Genomic DNA, 12,946 nt, shown 5'->3' with positions numbered 1-12,946 from the left:
AAAAGTGGCAACGGTGGGATTCGAACCCACGCCTCCGGAGAGACTGGTGCCTAAAACCAGCGCCTTAGACCGCTCGGCCACGTTACCGTTGGATCAGCAGCGGCAAAACGTTTCGTTTGTACTACAAAGATCACTTCGAAATGGAAGTATCTTGGCAATCGCCGTGCCATGTATTTCCACTGCTCTCCCACTGGAAGCGTCTCTTTAGGCCATCCAACGCAAGAAAAAAGCCGTGCCCGCCGTATGGTAGCGACGCCACTTGTCTGTAGCTGTCGCAGTTAAGGAGACAGCGTCAAGAGACGTTTTCGTGCCGTGACCAGGTTTCGAACCTGGGCTTTCCTTAACCACTAAAGTATCGTAGCTGTAACTGTCAGACGGAGTAGAATGCTCCATGTATCAAACATATGTGAGCTCAAGGAGGTTACACTTGAAGGAAAAGCGGCAGGTTAACGCGATCACATCAAAACCCCCGGCAGCTACGGGATTCGAAACCGCGCCTACAGAGAGACTGGTGCCTTAAACCAGCGCCTTAAAGCGCTCGGCCACGCTACATGCGCTGCTTGGTGCGCCAGTGTTCCTAGCATTTGTAGAAACAGTGCACGCCACAGCTTCCTGTTCTGCTGCGACTGGCTGCTCATCCATCGCACTTCAAACGACTGCCCTTTTCGACTACAGAGAGCAGCGGACGTCTGCGCTCTGGGAGGCGACATTACGTGTTGGGGATGAAGTGGTAGTGCTAACTGCGGCCTGCGGAACACGAGTGAAAAAATCAAGAGAGTACTGTCATTTCGAGTACTCGCCATTGCAACGGCAGCAAGGCAAAACTTTCAAAATTGCCGTGACCAGGATTCGAACCTGGGTTATTGCGGCCACAACGCAATGTCCTAACCACTAGACGATCACGGCCATGGCCACGGAGGCGCCCGCGAAGGCAGCTGGCTGCAATGCAAGTGGCGATACCCAGCAAAGCCTAGGCCAAGGTGTACGCCACAGCAGTGTCAGACACGGTCTCCATCACATGTATACGAGCAAATGAACGTGCCTGCGCTGTCAGGACTCTAACTACAGTGGTTAGCTGCATTCACCTCCTTGGCAATGTCTTGCAGTCCTCCAAGCCTCTTGACTACAGGTACCGGTATGTGGCTCGATAACAAGTGGATAGACGCCGCATCTCTCTCGCCGTCAGGTGTTGCCGCGAGTCATACTTAACGTAGCTTTCTGCACGCGTCAGCGTAGCGTCAGTCGAGCAAAGTCGAGACAAGTCGCATAGGAGGAGCAAGAAAAACGCGCAAGTCCGGTACCGGGAATCGAACCCGGGCCTCCTCGTTGAGAGCCAGGTATCCTAGCCACTAGACCAAACCGGATAACGACGGAAGTGCTCTTTCCAGCGAACGCAGCAGCCGCCAACGGTTAACTGACGACAACTGTAAAAAATCCACTCTCTCGCGTTATAGAACGGCGTGCTCCGGACGCATTTCGTGGAGACGAACGCCAGCAATGATGAGAGCAAAAGGTGCCTACAAATCCTGTCGTTGCACCACGCACTGTTCTACGACAATTCACCAAGCAGACGCTCACGCGTTGTTGTGTTGTTTCCTTTGCGGGCAATGAGTGCATCTGCCTTCGACACAGGAAACATTACACGTTCGGCAGCTGTGGGATTGGAACCCACGCCTCCGAAGAGAATGGTGCCTGAAACCAGCGCCTTAGACCGCTCGGCCACGCTACCTACACAACACGCGCGTCACAAGAGCTGCGTCCTACCCCACGAGAACACACCGCAACGGCACAAAAATGAGACGTAAAAAGTGGCAACGGTGGGATTCGAACCCACGCCTCCGGAGAGACTGGTGCCTAAAACCAGCGCCTTAGACCGCTCGGCCACGTTACCGTTGGATCAGCAGCGGCAAAACGTTTCGTTTGTACTACAAAGATCACTTCGAAATGGAAGTATCTGGCAATCGCCGTGCCATGTATTTCCACTGCTCTCCCACTGGAAGCGTCTCTTTAGGCCATCCAACGCAAGAAAAAGCCGTGCCCGCCGTATGGTAGCGACGCCACTTGTCTGTAGCTGTCGCAGTTAAGGAGACAGCGTCAAGAGACGTTTTCGTGCCGTGACCAGGTTTCGAACCTGGGCTTTCCTTAACCACTAAAGTATCGTAGCTGTAACTGTCAGACGGAGTTAGAATGCTCCATGTATCAAACATATGTGAGCTCAAGGAGGTTACACTTGAAGGAAAAGCGGCAGGTTAACGCGATCACATCAAAACCCCCGGCAGCTACGGATTCGAAACCGCGCCTACAGAGAGACTGGTGCCTTAAACCAGCGCCTTAAAGCGCTCGGCCACGCTACATGCGCTGCTTGGTGCGCCAGTGTTCCTAGCATTTGTAGAAACAGTGCACGCCACAGCTTCCTGTTCTGCTGCGACTGGCTGCTCATCCATCGCACTTCAAACGACTGCCCTTTTCGACTACAGAGAGCAGCGGACGTCTGCGCTCTGGGAGGCGACATTACGTGTTGGGGATGAAGTGGTAGTGCTAACTGCGGCCTGCGGAACACGAGTGAAAAAATCAAGAGAGTACTGTCATTTCGAGTACTCGCCATTGCAACGGCAGCAAGGCAAAACTTTCAAAATTGCCGTGACCAGGATTCGAACCTGGGTTATTGCGGCCACAACGCAATGTCCTAACCACTAGACGATCACGGCCATGGCCACGGAGGCGCCCGCGAAGGCAGCTGGCTGCAATGCAAGTGGCGATACCCAGCAAAGCCTAGGCCAAGGTGTACGCCACAGCAGTGTCAGACACGGTCTCCATCACATGTATACGAGCAAATGAACGTGCCTGCGCTGTCAGGACTCTAACTACAGTGGTTAGCTGCATTCACCTCCTTGGCAATGTCTTGCAGTCCTCCAAGCCTCTTGACTACAGGTACCGGTATGTGGCTCGATAACAAGTGGATAGACGCCGCATCTCTCTCGCCGTCAGGTGTTGCCGCGAGTCATACTTAACGTAGCTTTCTGCACGCGTCAGCGTAGCGTCAGTCGAGCAAAGTCGAGACAAGTCGCATAGGAGGAGCAAGAAAAACGCGCAAGTCCGGTACCGGGAATCGAACCCGGGCCTCCTCGTTGAGAGCCAGGTATCCTAGCCACTAGACCAAACCGGATAACGACGGAAGTGCTCTTTCCAGCGAACGCAGCAGCCGCCAACGGTTAACTGACGACAACTGTAAAAAATCCACTCTCTCGCGTTATAGAACGGCGTGCTCCGGACGCATTTCGTGGAGACGAACGCCAGCAATGATGAGAGCAAAAGGTGCCTACAAATCCTGTCGTTGCACCACGCACTGTTCTACGACAATTCACCAAGCAGACGCTCACGCGTTGTTGTGTTGTTTCCTTTGCGGGCAATGAGTGCATCTGCCTTCGACACAGGAAACATTACACGTTCGGCAGCTGTGGGATTGGAACCCACGCCTCCGAAGAGAATGGTGCCTGAAACCAGCGCCTTAGACCGCTCGGCCACGCTACCTACACAACACGCGCGTCACAAGAGCTGCGTCCTACCCCACGAGAACACACCGCAACGGCACAAAAATGAGACGTAAAAAGTGGCAACGGTGGGATTCGAACCCACGCCTCCGGAGAGACTGGTGCCTAAAACCAGCGCCTTAGACCGCTCGGCCACGTTACCGTTGGATCAGCAGCGGCAAAACGTTTCGTTTGTACTACAAAGATCACTTCGAAATGGAAGTATCTTGGCAATCGCCGTGCCATGTATTTCCACTGCTCTCCCACTGAAGCGTCTCTTTAGGCCATCCAACGCAAGAAAAAGCCGTGCCCGCCGTATGGTAGCGACGCCACTTGTCTGTAGCTGTCGCAGTTAAGGAGACAGCGTCAAGAGACGTTTTCGTGCCGTGACCAGGTTTCGAACCTGGGCTTTCCTTAACCACTAAAGTATCGTAGCTGTAACTGTCAGACGGAGTTAGAATGCTCCATGTATCAAACATATGTGAGCTCAAGGAGGTTACACTTGAAGGAAAAGCGGCAGGTTAACGCGATCACATCAAAACCCCCGGCAGCTACGGGATTCGAAACCGCGCCTACAGAGAGACTGGTGCCTTAAACCAGCGCCTTAAAGCGCTCGGCCACGCTACATGCGCTGCTTGGTGCGCCAGTGTTCCTAGCATTTGTAGAAACAGTGCACGCCACAGCTTCCTGTTCTGCTGCGACTGGCTGCTCATCCATCGCACTTCAAACGACTGCCCTTTTCGACTACAGAGAGCAGCGGACGTCTGCGCTCTGGGAGGCGACATTACGTGTTGGGGATGAAGTGGTAGTGCTAACTGCGGCCTGCGGAACACGAGTGAAAAAATCAAGAGAGTACTGTCATTTCGAGTACTCGCCATTGCAACGGCAGCAAGGCAAAACTTTCAAAATTGCCGTGACCAGGATTCGAACCTGGGTTATTGCGGCCACAACGCAATGTCCTAACCACTAGACGATCACGGCCATGGCCACGGAGGCGCCCGCGAAGGCAGCTGGCTGCAATGCAAGTGGCGATACCCAGCAAAGCCTAGGCCAAGGTGTACGCCACAGCAGTGTCAGACACGGTCTCCATCACATGTATACGAGCAAATGAACGTGCTGCGCTGTCAGGACTCTAACTACAGTGGTTAGCTGCATTCACCTCCTTGGCAATGTCTTGCAGTCCTCCAAGCCTCTTGACTACAGGTACCGGTATGTGGCTCGATAACAAGTGGATAGACGCCGCATCTCTCTCGCCGTCAGGTGTTGCCGCGAGTCATACTTAACGTAGCTTTCTGCACGCGTCAGCGTAGCGTCAGTCGAGCAAAGTCGAGACAAGTCGCATAGGAGGAGCAAGAAAAACGCGCAAGTCCGGTACCGGGAATCGAACCCGGGCCTCCTCGTTGAGAGCCAGGTATCCTAGCCACTAGACCAAACCGGATAACGACGGAAGTGCTCTTTCCAGCGAACGCAGCAGCCGCCAACGGTTAACTGACGACAACTGTAAAAAATCCACTCTCTCGCGTTATAGAACGGCGTGCTCCGGACGCATTTCGTGGAGACGAACGCCAGCAATGATGAGAGCAAAAGGTGCCTACAAATCCTGTCGTTGCACCACGCACTGTTCTACGACAATTCACCAAGCAGACGCTCACGCGTTGTTGTGTTGTTTCCTTTGCGGGCAATGAGTGCATCTGCCTTCGACACAGGAAACATTACACGTTCGGCAGCTGTGGGATTGGAACCCACGCCTCCGAAGAGAATGGTGCCTGAAACCAGCGCCTTAGACCGCTCGGCCACGCTACCTACACAACACGCGCGTCACAAGAGCTGCGTCCTACCCCACGAGAACACACCGCAACGGCACAAAAATGAGACGTAAAAAGTGGCAACGGTGGGATTCGAACCCACGCCTCCGGAGAGACTGGTGCCTAAAACCAGCGCCTTAGACCGCTCGGCCACGTTACCGTTGGATCAGCAGCGGCAAAACGTTTCGTTTGTACTACAAAGATCACTTCGAAATGGAAGTATCTTGGCAATCGCCGTGCCATGTATTTCCACTGCTCTCCCACTGGAAGCGTCTCTTTAGGCCATCCAACGCAAGAAAAAGCCGTGCCCGCCGTATGGTAGCGACGCCACTTGTCTGTAGCTGTCGCAGTTAAGGAGACAGCGTCAAGAGACGTTTTCGTGCCGTGACCAGGTTTCGAACCTGGGCTTTCCTTAACCACTAAAGTATCGTAGCTGTAACTGTCAGACGGAGTTAGAATGCTCCATGTATCAAACATATGTGAGCTCAAGGAGGTTACACTTGAAGGAAAAGCGGCAGGTTAACGCGATCACATCAAAACCCCCGGCAGCTACGGGATTCGAAACCGCGCCTACAGAGAGACTGGTGCCTTAAACCAGCGCCTTAAAGCGCTCGGCCACGCTACATGCGCTGCTTGGTGCGCCAGTGTTCCTAGCATTTGTAGAAACAGTGCACGCCACAGCTTCCTGTTCTGCTGCGACTGGCTGCTCATGCCATCGCACTTCAAACGACTGCCCTTTTCGACTACAGAGAGCAGCGGACGTCTGCGCTCTGGGAGGCGACATTACGTGTTGGGGATGAAGTGGTAGTGCTAACTGCGGCCTGCGGAACACGAGTGAAAAAATCAAGAGAGTACTGTCATTTCGAGTACTCGCCATTGCAACGGCAGCAAGGCAAAACTTTCAAAATTGCCGTGACCAGGATTCGAACCTGGGTTATTGCGGGCCACAACGCAATGTCCTAACCACTAGACGATCACGGCCATGGCCACGGAGGCGCCCGCGAAGGCAGCTGGCTGCAATGCAAGTGGCGATACCCAGCAAAGCCTAGGCCAAGGTGTACGCCACAGCAGTGTCAGACACGGTCTCCATCACATGTATACGAGCAAATGAACGTGCCTGCGCTGTCAGGACTCTAACTACAGTGGTTAGCTGCATTCACCTCCGTGGCAATGTCTTGCAGTCCTCCAAGCCTCTTGACTACAGGTACCGGTATGTGGCTCGATAACAAGTGGATAGACGCCGCATCTCTCTCGCCGTCAGGTGTTGCCGCGAGTCATACTTAACGTAGCTTTCTGCACGCGTCAGCGTAGCGTCAGTCGAGCAAAGTCGAGACAAGTCGCATAGGAGGAGCAAGAAAAACGCGCAAGTCCGGTACCGGGAATCGAACCCGGGCCTCCTCGTTGAGAGCCAGGTATCCTAGCCACTAGACCAAACCGGATAACGACGGAAGTGCTCTTTCCAGCGAACGCAGCAGCCGCCAACGGTTAACTGACGACAACTGTAAAAAATCCACTCTCTCGCGTTATAGAACGGCGTGCTCCGGACGCATTTCGTGGAGACGAACGCCAGCAATGATGAGAGCAAAAGGTGCCTACAAATCCTGTCGTTGCACCACGCACTGTTCTACGACAATTCACCAAGCAGACGCTCACGCGTTGTTGTGTTGTTTCCTTTGCGGGCAATGAGTGCATCTGCCTTCGACACAGGAAACATTACACGTTCGGCAGCTGTGGGATTGGAACCCACGCCTCCGAAGAGAATGGTGCCTGAAACCAGCGCCTTAGACCGCTCGGCCACGCTACCTACACAACACGCGCGTCACAAGAGCTGCGTCCTACCCCACGAGAACACACCGCAACGGCACAAAAATGAGACGTAAAAAGTGGCAACGGTGGGATTCGAACCCACGCCTCCGGAGAGACTGGTGCCTAAAACCAGCGCCTTAGACCGCTCGCCACGTTACCGTTGGATCAGCAGCGGCAAAACGTTTCGTTTGTACTACAAAGATCACTTCGAAATGGAAGTATCTTGGCAATCGCCGTGCCATGTATTTCCACTGCTCTCCCACTGGAAGCGTCTCTTTAGGCCATCCAACGCAAGAAAAAGCCGTGCCCGCCGTATGGTAGCGACGCCACTTGTCTGTAGCTGTCGCAGTTAAGGAGACAGCGTCAAGAGACGTTTTCGTGCCGTGACCAGGTTTCGAACCTGGGCTTTCCTTAACCACTAAAAGTATCGTAGCTGTAACTGTCAGACGGAGTTAGAATGCTCCATGTATCAAACATATGTGAGCTCAAGGAGGTTACACTTGAAGGAAAAGCGGCAGGTTAACGCGATCACATCAAAACCCCCGGCAGCTACGGGATTCGAAACCGCGCCTACAGAGAGACTGGTGCCTTAAACCAGCGCCTTAAAGCGCTCGGCCACGCTACATGCGCTGCTTGGTGCGCCAGTGTTCCTAGCATTTGTAGAAACAGTGCACGCCACAGCTTCCTGTTCTGCTGCGACTGGCTGCTCATCCATCGCACTTCAAACGACTGCCCTTTTCGACTACAGAGAGCAGCGGACGTCTGCGCTCTGGGAGGCGACATTACGTGTTGGGGATGAAGTGGTAGTGCTAACTGCGGCCTGCGGAACACGAGTGAAAAAATCAAGAGAGTACTGTCATTTCGAGTACTCGCCATTGCAACGGCAGCAAGGCAAAACTTTCAAAATTGCCGTGACCAGGATTCGAACCTGGGTTATTGCGGCCACAACGCAATGTCCTAACCACTAGACGATCACGGCCATGGCCACGGAGGCGCCCGCGAAGGCAGCTGGCTGCAATGCAAGTGGCGATACCCAGCAAAGCCTAGGCCAAGGTGTACGCCACAGCAGTGTCAGACACGGTCTCCATCACATGTATACGAGCAAATGAACGTGCCTGCGCTGTCAGGACTCTAACTACAGTGGTTAGCTGCATTCACCTCCGTGGCAATGTCTTGCAGTCCTCCAAGCCTCTTGACTACAGGTACCGGTATGTGGCTCGATAACAAGTGGATAGACGCCGCATCTCTCTCGCCGTCAGGTGTTGCCGCGAGTCATACTTAACGTAGCTTTCTGCACGCGTCAGCGTAGCGTCAGTCGAGCAAAGTCGAGACAAGTCGCATAGGAGGAGCAAGAAAAAACGCGCAAGTCCGGTACCGGGAATCGAACCCGGGCCTCCTCGTTGAGAGCCAGGTATCCTAGCCACTAGACCAAACCGGATAACGACGGAAGTGCTCTTTCCAGCGAACGCAGCAGCCGCCAACGGTTAACTGACGACAACTGTAAAAAATCCACTCTCTCGCGTTATAGAACGGCGTGCTCCGGACGCATTTCGTGGAGACGAACGCCAGCAATGATGAGAGCAAAAGGTGCCTACAAATCCTGTCGTTGCACCACGCACTGTTCTACGACAATTCACCAAGCAGACGCTCACGCGTTGTTGTGTTGTTTCCTTTGCGGGCAATGAGTGCATCTGCCTTCGACACAGGAAACATTACACGTTCGGCAGCTGTGGGATTGGAACCCACGCCTCCGAAGAGAATGGTGCCTGAAACCAGCGCCTTAGACCGCTCGGCCACGCTACCTACACAACACGCGCGTCACAAGAGCTGCGTCCTACCCCACGAGAACACACCGCAACGGCACAAAAATGAGACGTAAAAAGTGGCAACGGTGGGATTCGAACCCACGCCTCCGGAGAGACTGGTGCCTAAAACCAGCGCCTTAGACCGCTCGGCCACGTTACCGTTGGATCAGCAGCGGCAAAACGTTTCGTTTGTACTACAAAGATCACTTCGAAATGGAAGTATCTTGGCAATCGCCGTGCCATGTATTTCCACTGCTCTCCCACTGGAAGCGTCTCTTTAGGCCATCCAACGCAAGAAAAAGCCGTGCCCGCCGTATGGTAGCGACGCCACTTGTCTGTAGCTGTCGCAGTTAAGGAGACAGCGTCAAGAGACGTTTTCGTGCCGTGACCAGGTTTCGAACCTGGGCTTTCCTTAACCACTAAAGTATCGTAGCTGTAACTGTCAGACGGAGTTAGAATGCTCCATGTATCAAACATATGTGAGCTCAAGGAGGTTACACTTGAAGGAAAAGCGGCAGGTTAACGCGATCACATCAAAACCCCCGGCAGCTACGGGATTCGAAACCGCGCCTACAGAGAGACTGGTGCCTTAAACCAGCGCCTTAAAGCGCTCGGCCACGCTACATGCGCTGCTTGGTGCGCCAGTGTTCCTAGCATTTGTAGAAACAGTGCACGCCACAGCTTCCTGTTCTGCTGCGACTGGCTGCTCATCCATCGCACTTCAAACGACTGCCCTTTTCGACTACAGAGAGCAGCGGACGTCTGCGCTCTGGGAGGCGACATTACGTGTTGGGGATGAAGTGGTAGTGCTAACTGCGGCCTGCGGAACACGAGTGAAAAAATCAAGAGAGTACTGTCATTTCGAGTACTCGCCATTGCAACGGCAGCAAGGCAAAACTTTCAAAATTGCCGTGACCAGGATTCGAACCTGGGTTATTGCGGCCACAACGCAATGTCCTAACCACTAGACGATCACGGCCATGGCCACGGAGGCGCCCGCGAAGGCAGCTGGCTGCAATGCAAGTGGCGATACCCAGCAAAGCCTAGGCCAAGGTGTACGCCACAGCAGTGTCAGACACGGTCTCCATCACATGTATACGAGCAAATGAACGTGCCTGCGCTGTCAGGACTCTAACTACAGTGGTTAGCTGCATTCACCTCCGTGGCAATGTCTTGCAGTCCTCCAAGCCTCTTGACTACAGGTACCGGTATGTGGCTCGATAACAAGTGGATAGACGCCGCATCTCTCTCGCCGTCAGGTGTTGCCGCGAGTCATACTTAACGTAGCTTTCTGCACGCGTCAGCGTAGCGTCAGTCGAGCAAAGTCGAGACAAGTCGCATAGGAGGAGCAAGAAAAACGCGCAAGTCCGGTACCGGGAATCGAACCCGGGCCTCCTCGTTGAGAGCCAGGTATCCTAGCCACTAGACCAAACCGGATAACGACGGAAGTGCTCTTTCCAGCGAACGCAGCAGCCGCCAACGGTTAACTGACGACAACTGTAAAAAATCCACTCTCTCGCGTTATAGAACGGCGTGCTCCGGACGCATTTCGTGGAGACGAACGCCAGCAATGATGAGAGCAAAAGGTGCCTACAAATCCTGTCGTTGCACCACGCACTGTTCTACGACAATTCACCAAGCAGACGCTCACGCGTTGTTGTGTTGTTTCCTTTGCGGGCAATGAGTGCATCTGCCTTCGACACAGGAAACATTACACGTTCGGCAGCTGTGGGATTGGAACCCACGCCTCCGAAGAGAATGGTGCCTGAAACCAGCGCCTTAGACCGCTCGGCCACGCTACCTACACAACACGCGCGTCACAAGAGCTGCGTCCTACCCACGAGAACACACCGCAACGGCACAAAAATGAGACGTAAAAAGTGGCAACGGTGGGATTCGAACCCACGCCTCCGGAGAGACTGGTGCCTAAAACCAGCGCCTTAGACCGCTCGGCCACGTTACCGTTGGATCAGCAGCGGCAAAACGTTTCGTTTGTACTACAAAGATCACTTCGAAATGGAAGTATCTTGGCAATCGCCGTGCCATGTATTTCCACTGCTCTCCCACTGGAAGCGTCTCTTTAGGCCATCCAACGCAAGAAAAAGCCGTGCCCGCCGTATGGTAGCGACGCCACTTGTCTGTAGCTGTCGCAGTTAAGGAGACAGCGTCAAGAGACGTTTTCGTGCCGTGACCAGGTTTCGAACCTGGGCTTTCCTTAACCACTAAAGTATCGTAGCTGTAACTGTCAGACGGAGTTAGAATGCTCCATGTATCAAACATATGTGAGCTCAAGGAGGTTACACTTGAAGGAAAAGCGGCAGGTTAACGCGATCACATCAAAACCCCCGGCAGCTACGGATTCGAAACCGCGCCTACAGAGAGACTGGTGCCTTAAACCAGCGCCTTAAAGCGCTCGGCCACGCTACATGCGCTGCTTGGTGCGCCAGTGTTCCTAGCATTGTAGAAACAGTGCACGCCACAGCTTCCTGTTCTGCTGCGACTGGCTGCTCATCCATCGCACTTCAAACGACTGCCCTTTTCGACTACAGAGAGCAGCGGACGTCTGCGCTCTGGGAGGCGACATTACGTGTTGGGGATGAAGTGGTAGTGCTAACTGCGGCCTGCGGAACACGAGTGAAAAAATCAAGAGAGTACTGTCATTTCGAGTACTCGCCATTGCAACGGCAGCAAGGCAAAACTTTCAAAATTGCCGTGACCAGGATTCGAACCTGGGTTATTGCGGCCACAACGCAATGTCCTAACCACTAGACCGATCACGGCCATGGCCACGGAGGCGCCCGCGAAGGCAGCTGGCTGCAATGCAAGTGGCGATACCCAGCAAAGCCTAGGCCAAGGTGTACGCCACAGCAGTGTCAGACACGGTCTCCATCACATGTATACGAGCAAATGAACGTGCCTGCGCTGTCAGGACTCTAACTACAGTGGTTAGCTGCATTCACCTCCGTGGCAATGTCTTGCAGTCCTCCAAGCCTCTTGACTACAGGTACCGGTATGTGGCTCGATAACAAGTGGATAGACGCCGCATCTCTCTCGCCGTCAGGTGTTGCCGCGAGTCATACTTAACGTAGCTTTCTGCACGCGTCAGCGTAGCGTCAGTCGAGCAAAGTCGAGACAAGTCGCATAGGAGGAGCAAGAAAAACGCGCAAGTCCGGTACCGGGAATCGAACCCGGGCCTCCTCGTTGAGAGCCAGGTATCCTAGCCACTAGACCAAACCGGATAACGACGGAAGTGCTCTTTCCAGCGAACGCAGCAGCCGCCAACGGTTAACTGACGACAACTGTAAAAAATCCACTCTCTCGCGTTATAGAACGGCGTGCTCGGACGCATTTCGTGGAGACGAACGCCAGCAATGATGAGAGCAAAAGGTGCCTACAAATCCTGTCGTTGCACCACGCACTGTTCTACGACAATTCACCAAGCAGACGCTCACGCGTTGTTGTGTTGTTTCCTTTGCGGGCAATGAGTGCATCTGCCTTCGACACAGGAAACATTACACGTTCGGCAGCTGTGGGATTGGAACCCACGCCTCCGAAGAGAATGGTGCCTGAAACCAGCGCCTTAGACCGCTCGGCCACGCTACCTACACAACACGCGCGTCACAAGAGCTGCGTCCTACCCCACGAGAACACACCGCAACGGCACAAAAATGAGACGTAAAAAGTGGCAACGGTGGGATTCGAACCCACGCCTCCGGAGAGACTGGTGCCTAAAACCAGCGCCTTAGACCGCTCGGCCACGTTACCGTTGGATCAGCAGCGGCAAAACGTTTCGTTTGTACTACAAAGATCACTTCGAAATGGAAGTATCTTGGCAATCGCCGTGCCATGTATTTCCACTGCTCTCCCACTGGAAGCGTCTCTTTAGGCCATCCAACGCAAGAAAAAGCCGTGCCCGCCGTATGGTAGCGACGCCACTTGTCTGTAGCTGTCGCAGTTAAGGAGACAGCGTCAAGAGACGTTTTCGTGCCGTGACCAGGTT

General features: G+C 53.9%; 21 non-coding genes across 21 annotated transcripts; all 21 read right to left on the bottom strand.

Annotated features, from left to right (window-relative positions):
* Positions 1–5: 5 nt before the first annotated feature.
* Positions 6–87, bottom strand: Trnal-uag. The gene has a single exon. It is a non-coding gene; the product is annotated as a tRNA-Leu (tRNA).
* A 747-nt stretch (positions 88–834) lies between these two features.
* Positions 835–906, bottom strand: Trnah-gug. The gene has a single exon. It is a non-coding gene; the product is annotated as a tRNA-His (tRNA).
* A 386-nt stretch (positions 907–1,292) lies between these two features.
* Trnae-cuc lies at positions 1,293–1,364 on the bottom strand. Its single transcript has one exon. It is a non-coding gene; the product is annotated as a tRNA-Glu (tRNA).
* Positions 1,365–1,809: 445 nt separating this feature from the next.
* Trnal-uag lies at positions 1,810–1,891 on the bottom strand. Its single transcript has one exon. It is a non-coding gene; the product is annotated as a tRNA-Leu (tRNA).
* A 745-nt stretch (positions 1,892–2,636) lies between these two features.
* Trnah-gug lies at positions 2,637–2,708 on the bottom strand. Its single transcript has one exon. It is a non-coding gene; the product is annotated as a tRNA-His (tRNA).
* A 386-nt stretch (positions 2,709–3,094) lies between these two features.
* On the bottom strand, positions 3,095–3,166 carry Trnae-cuc. Its single transcript has one exon. It is a non-coding gene; the product is annotated as a tRNA-Glu (tRNA).
* Positions 3,167–3,611: 445 nt separating this feature from the next.
* Positions 3,612–3,693, bottom strand: Trnal-uag. The gene has a single exon. It is a non-coding gene; the product is annotated as a tRNA-Leu (tRNA).
* Positions 3,694–4,439: 746 nt separating this feature from the next.
* On the bottom strand, positions 4,440–4,511 carry Trnah-gug. Its single transcript has one exon. It is a non-coding gene; the product is annotated as a tRNA-His (tRNA).
* A 385-nt stretch (positions 4,512–4,896) lies between these two features.
* On the bottom strand, positions 4,897–4,968 carry Trnae-cuc. The gene has a single exon. It is a non-coding gene; the product is annotated as a tRNA-Glu (tRNA).
* A 445-nt stretch (positions 4,969–5,413) lies between these two features.
* Trnal-uag lies at positions 5,414–5,495 on the bottom strand. The gene has a single exon. It is a non-coding gene; the product is annotated as a tRNA-Leu (tRNA).
* Positions 5,496–6,243: 748 nt separating this feature from the next.
* Positions 6,244–6,316, bottom strand: Trnah-gug. Its single transcript has one exon. It is a non-coding gene; the product is annotated as a tRNA-His (tRNA).
* Positions 6,317–6,702: 386 nt separating this feature from the next.
* Positions 6,703–6,774, bottom strand: Trnae-cuc. Its single transcript has one exon. It is a non-coding gene; the product is annotated as a tRNA-Glu (tRNA).
* A 1,274-nt stretch (positions 6,775–8,048) lies between these two features.
* Positions 8,049–8,120, bottom strand: Trnah-gug. The gene has a single exon. It is a non-coding gene; the product is annotated as a tRNA-His (tRNA).
* A 387-nt stretch (positions 8,121–8,507) lies between these two features.
* Positions 8,508–8,579, bottom strand: Trnae-cuc. The gene has a single exon. It is a non-coding gene; the product is annotated as a tRNA-Glu (tRNA).
* Positions 8,580–9,024: 445 nt separating this feature from the next.
* Positions 9,025–9,106, bottom strand: Trnal-uag. The gene has a single exon. It is a non-coding gene; the product is annotated as a tRNA-Leu (tRNA).
* Positions 9,107–9,853: 747 nt separating this feature from the next.
* Positions 9,854–9,925, bottom strand: Trnah-gug. The gene has a single exon. It is a non-coding gene; the product is annotated as a tRNA-His (tRNA).
* Positions 9,926–10,311: 386 nt separating this feature from the next.
* Trnae-cuc lies at positions 10,312–10,383 on the bottom strand. The gene has a single exon. It is a non-coding gene; the product is annotated as a tRNA-Glu (tRNA).
* A 444-nt stretch (positions 10,384–10,827) lies between these two features.
* Trnal-uag lies at positions 10,828–10,909 on the bottom strand. Its single transcript has one exon. It is a non-coding gene; the product is annotated as a tRNA-Leu (tRNA).
* A 745-nt stretch (positions 10,910–11,654) lies between these two features.
* On the bottom strand, positions 11,655–11,727 carry Trnah-gug. Its single transcript has one exon. It is a non-coding gene; the product is annotated as a tRNA-His (tRNA).
* A 386-nt stretch (positions 11,728–12,113) lies between these two features.
* Trnae-cuc lies at positions 12,114–12,185 on the bottom strand. The gene has a single exon. It is a non-coding gene; the product is annotated as a tRNA-Glu (tRNA).
* Positions 12,186–12,629: 444 nt separating this feature from the next.
* Positions 12,630–12,711, bottom strand: Trnal-uag. Its single transcript has one exon. It is a non-coding gene; the product is annotated as a tRNA-Leu (tRNA).
* Between the last annotated feature and the right edge of the window lie 235 nt (positions 12,712–12,946).

The sequence above is a fragment of the Schistocerca piceifrons genome, unplaced genomic scaffold, assembly GCF_021461385.2.
Source record: "Schistocerca piceifrons isolate TAMUIC-IGC-003096 unplaced genomic scaffold, iqSchPice1.1 HiC_scaffold_619, whole genome shotgun sequence".
NCBI lineage: Eukaryota > Metazoa > Arthropoda > Insecta > Orthoptera > Acrididae > Schistocerca > Schistocerca piceifrons.
Note: the sequence above shows the minus strand (reverse complement) of the source record. Positions and strands in the feature narration are given on the sequence as shown.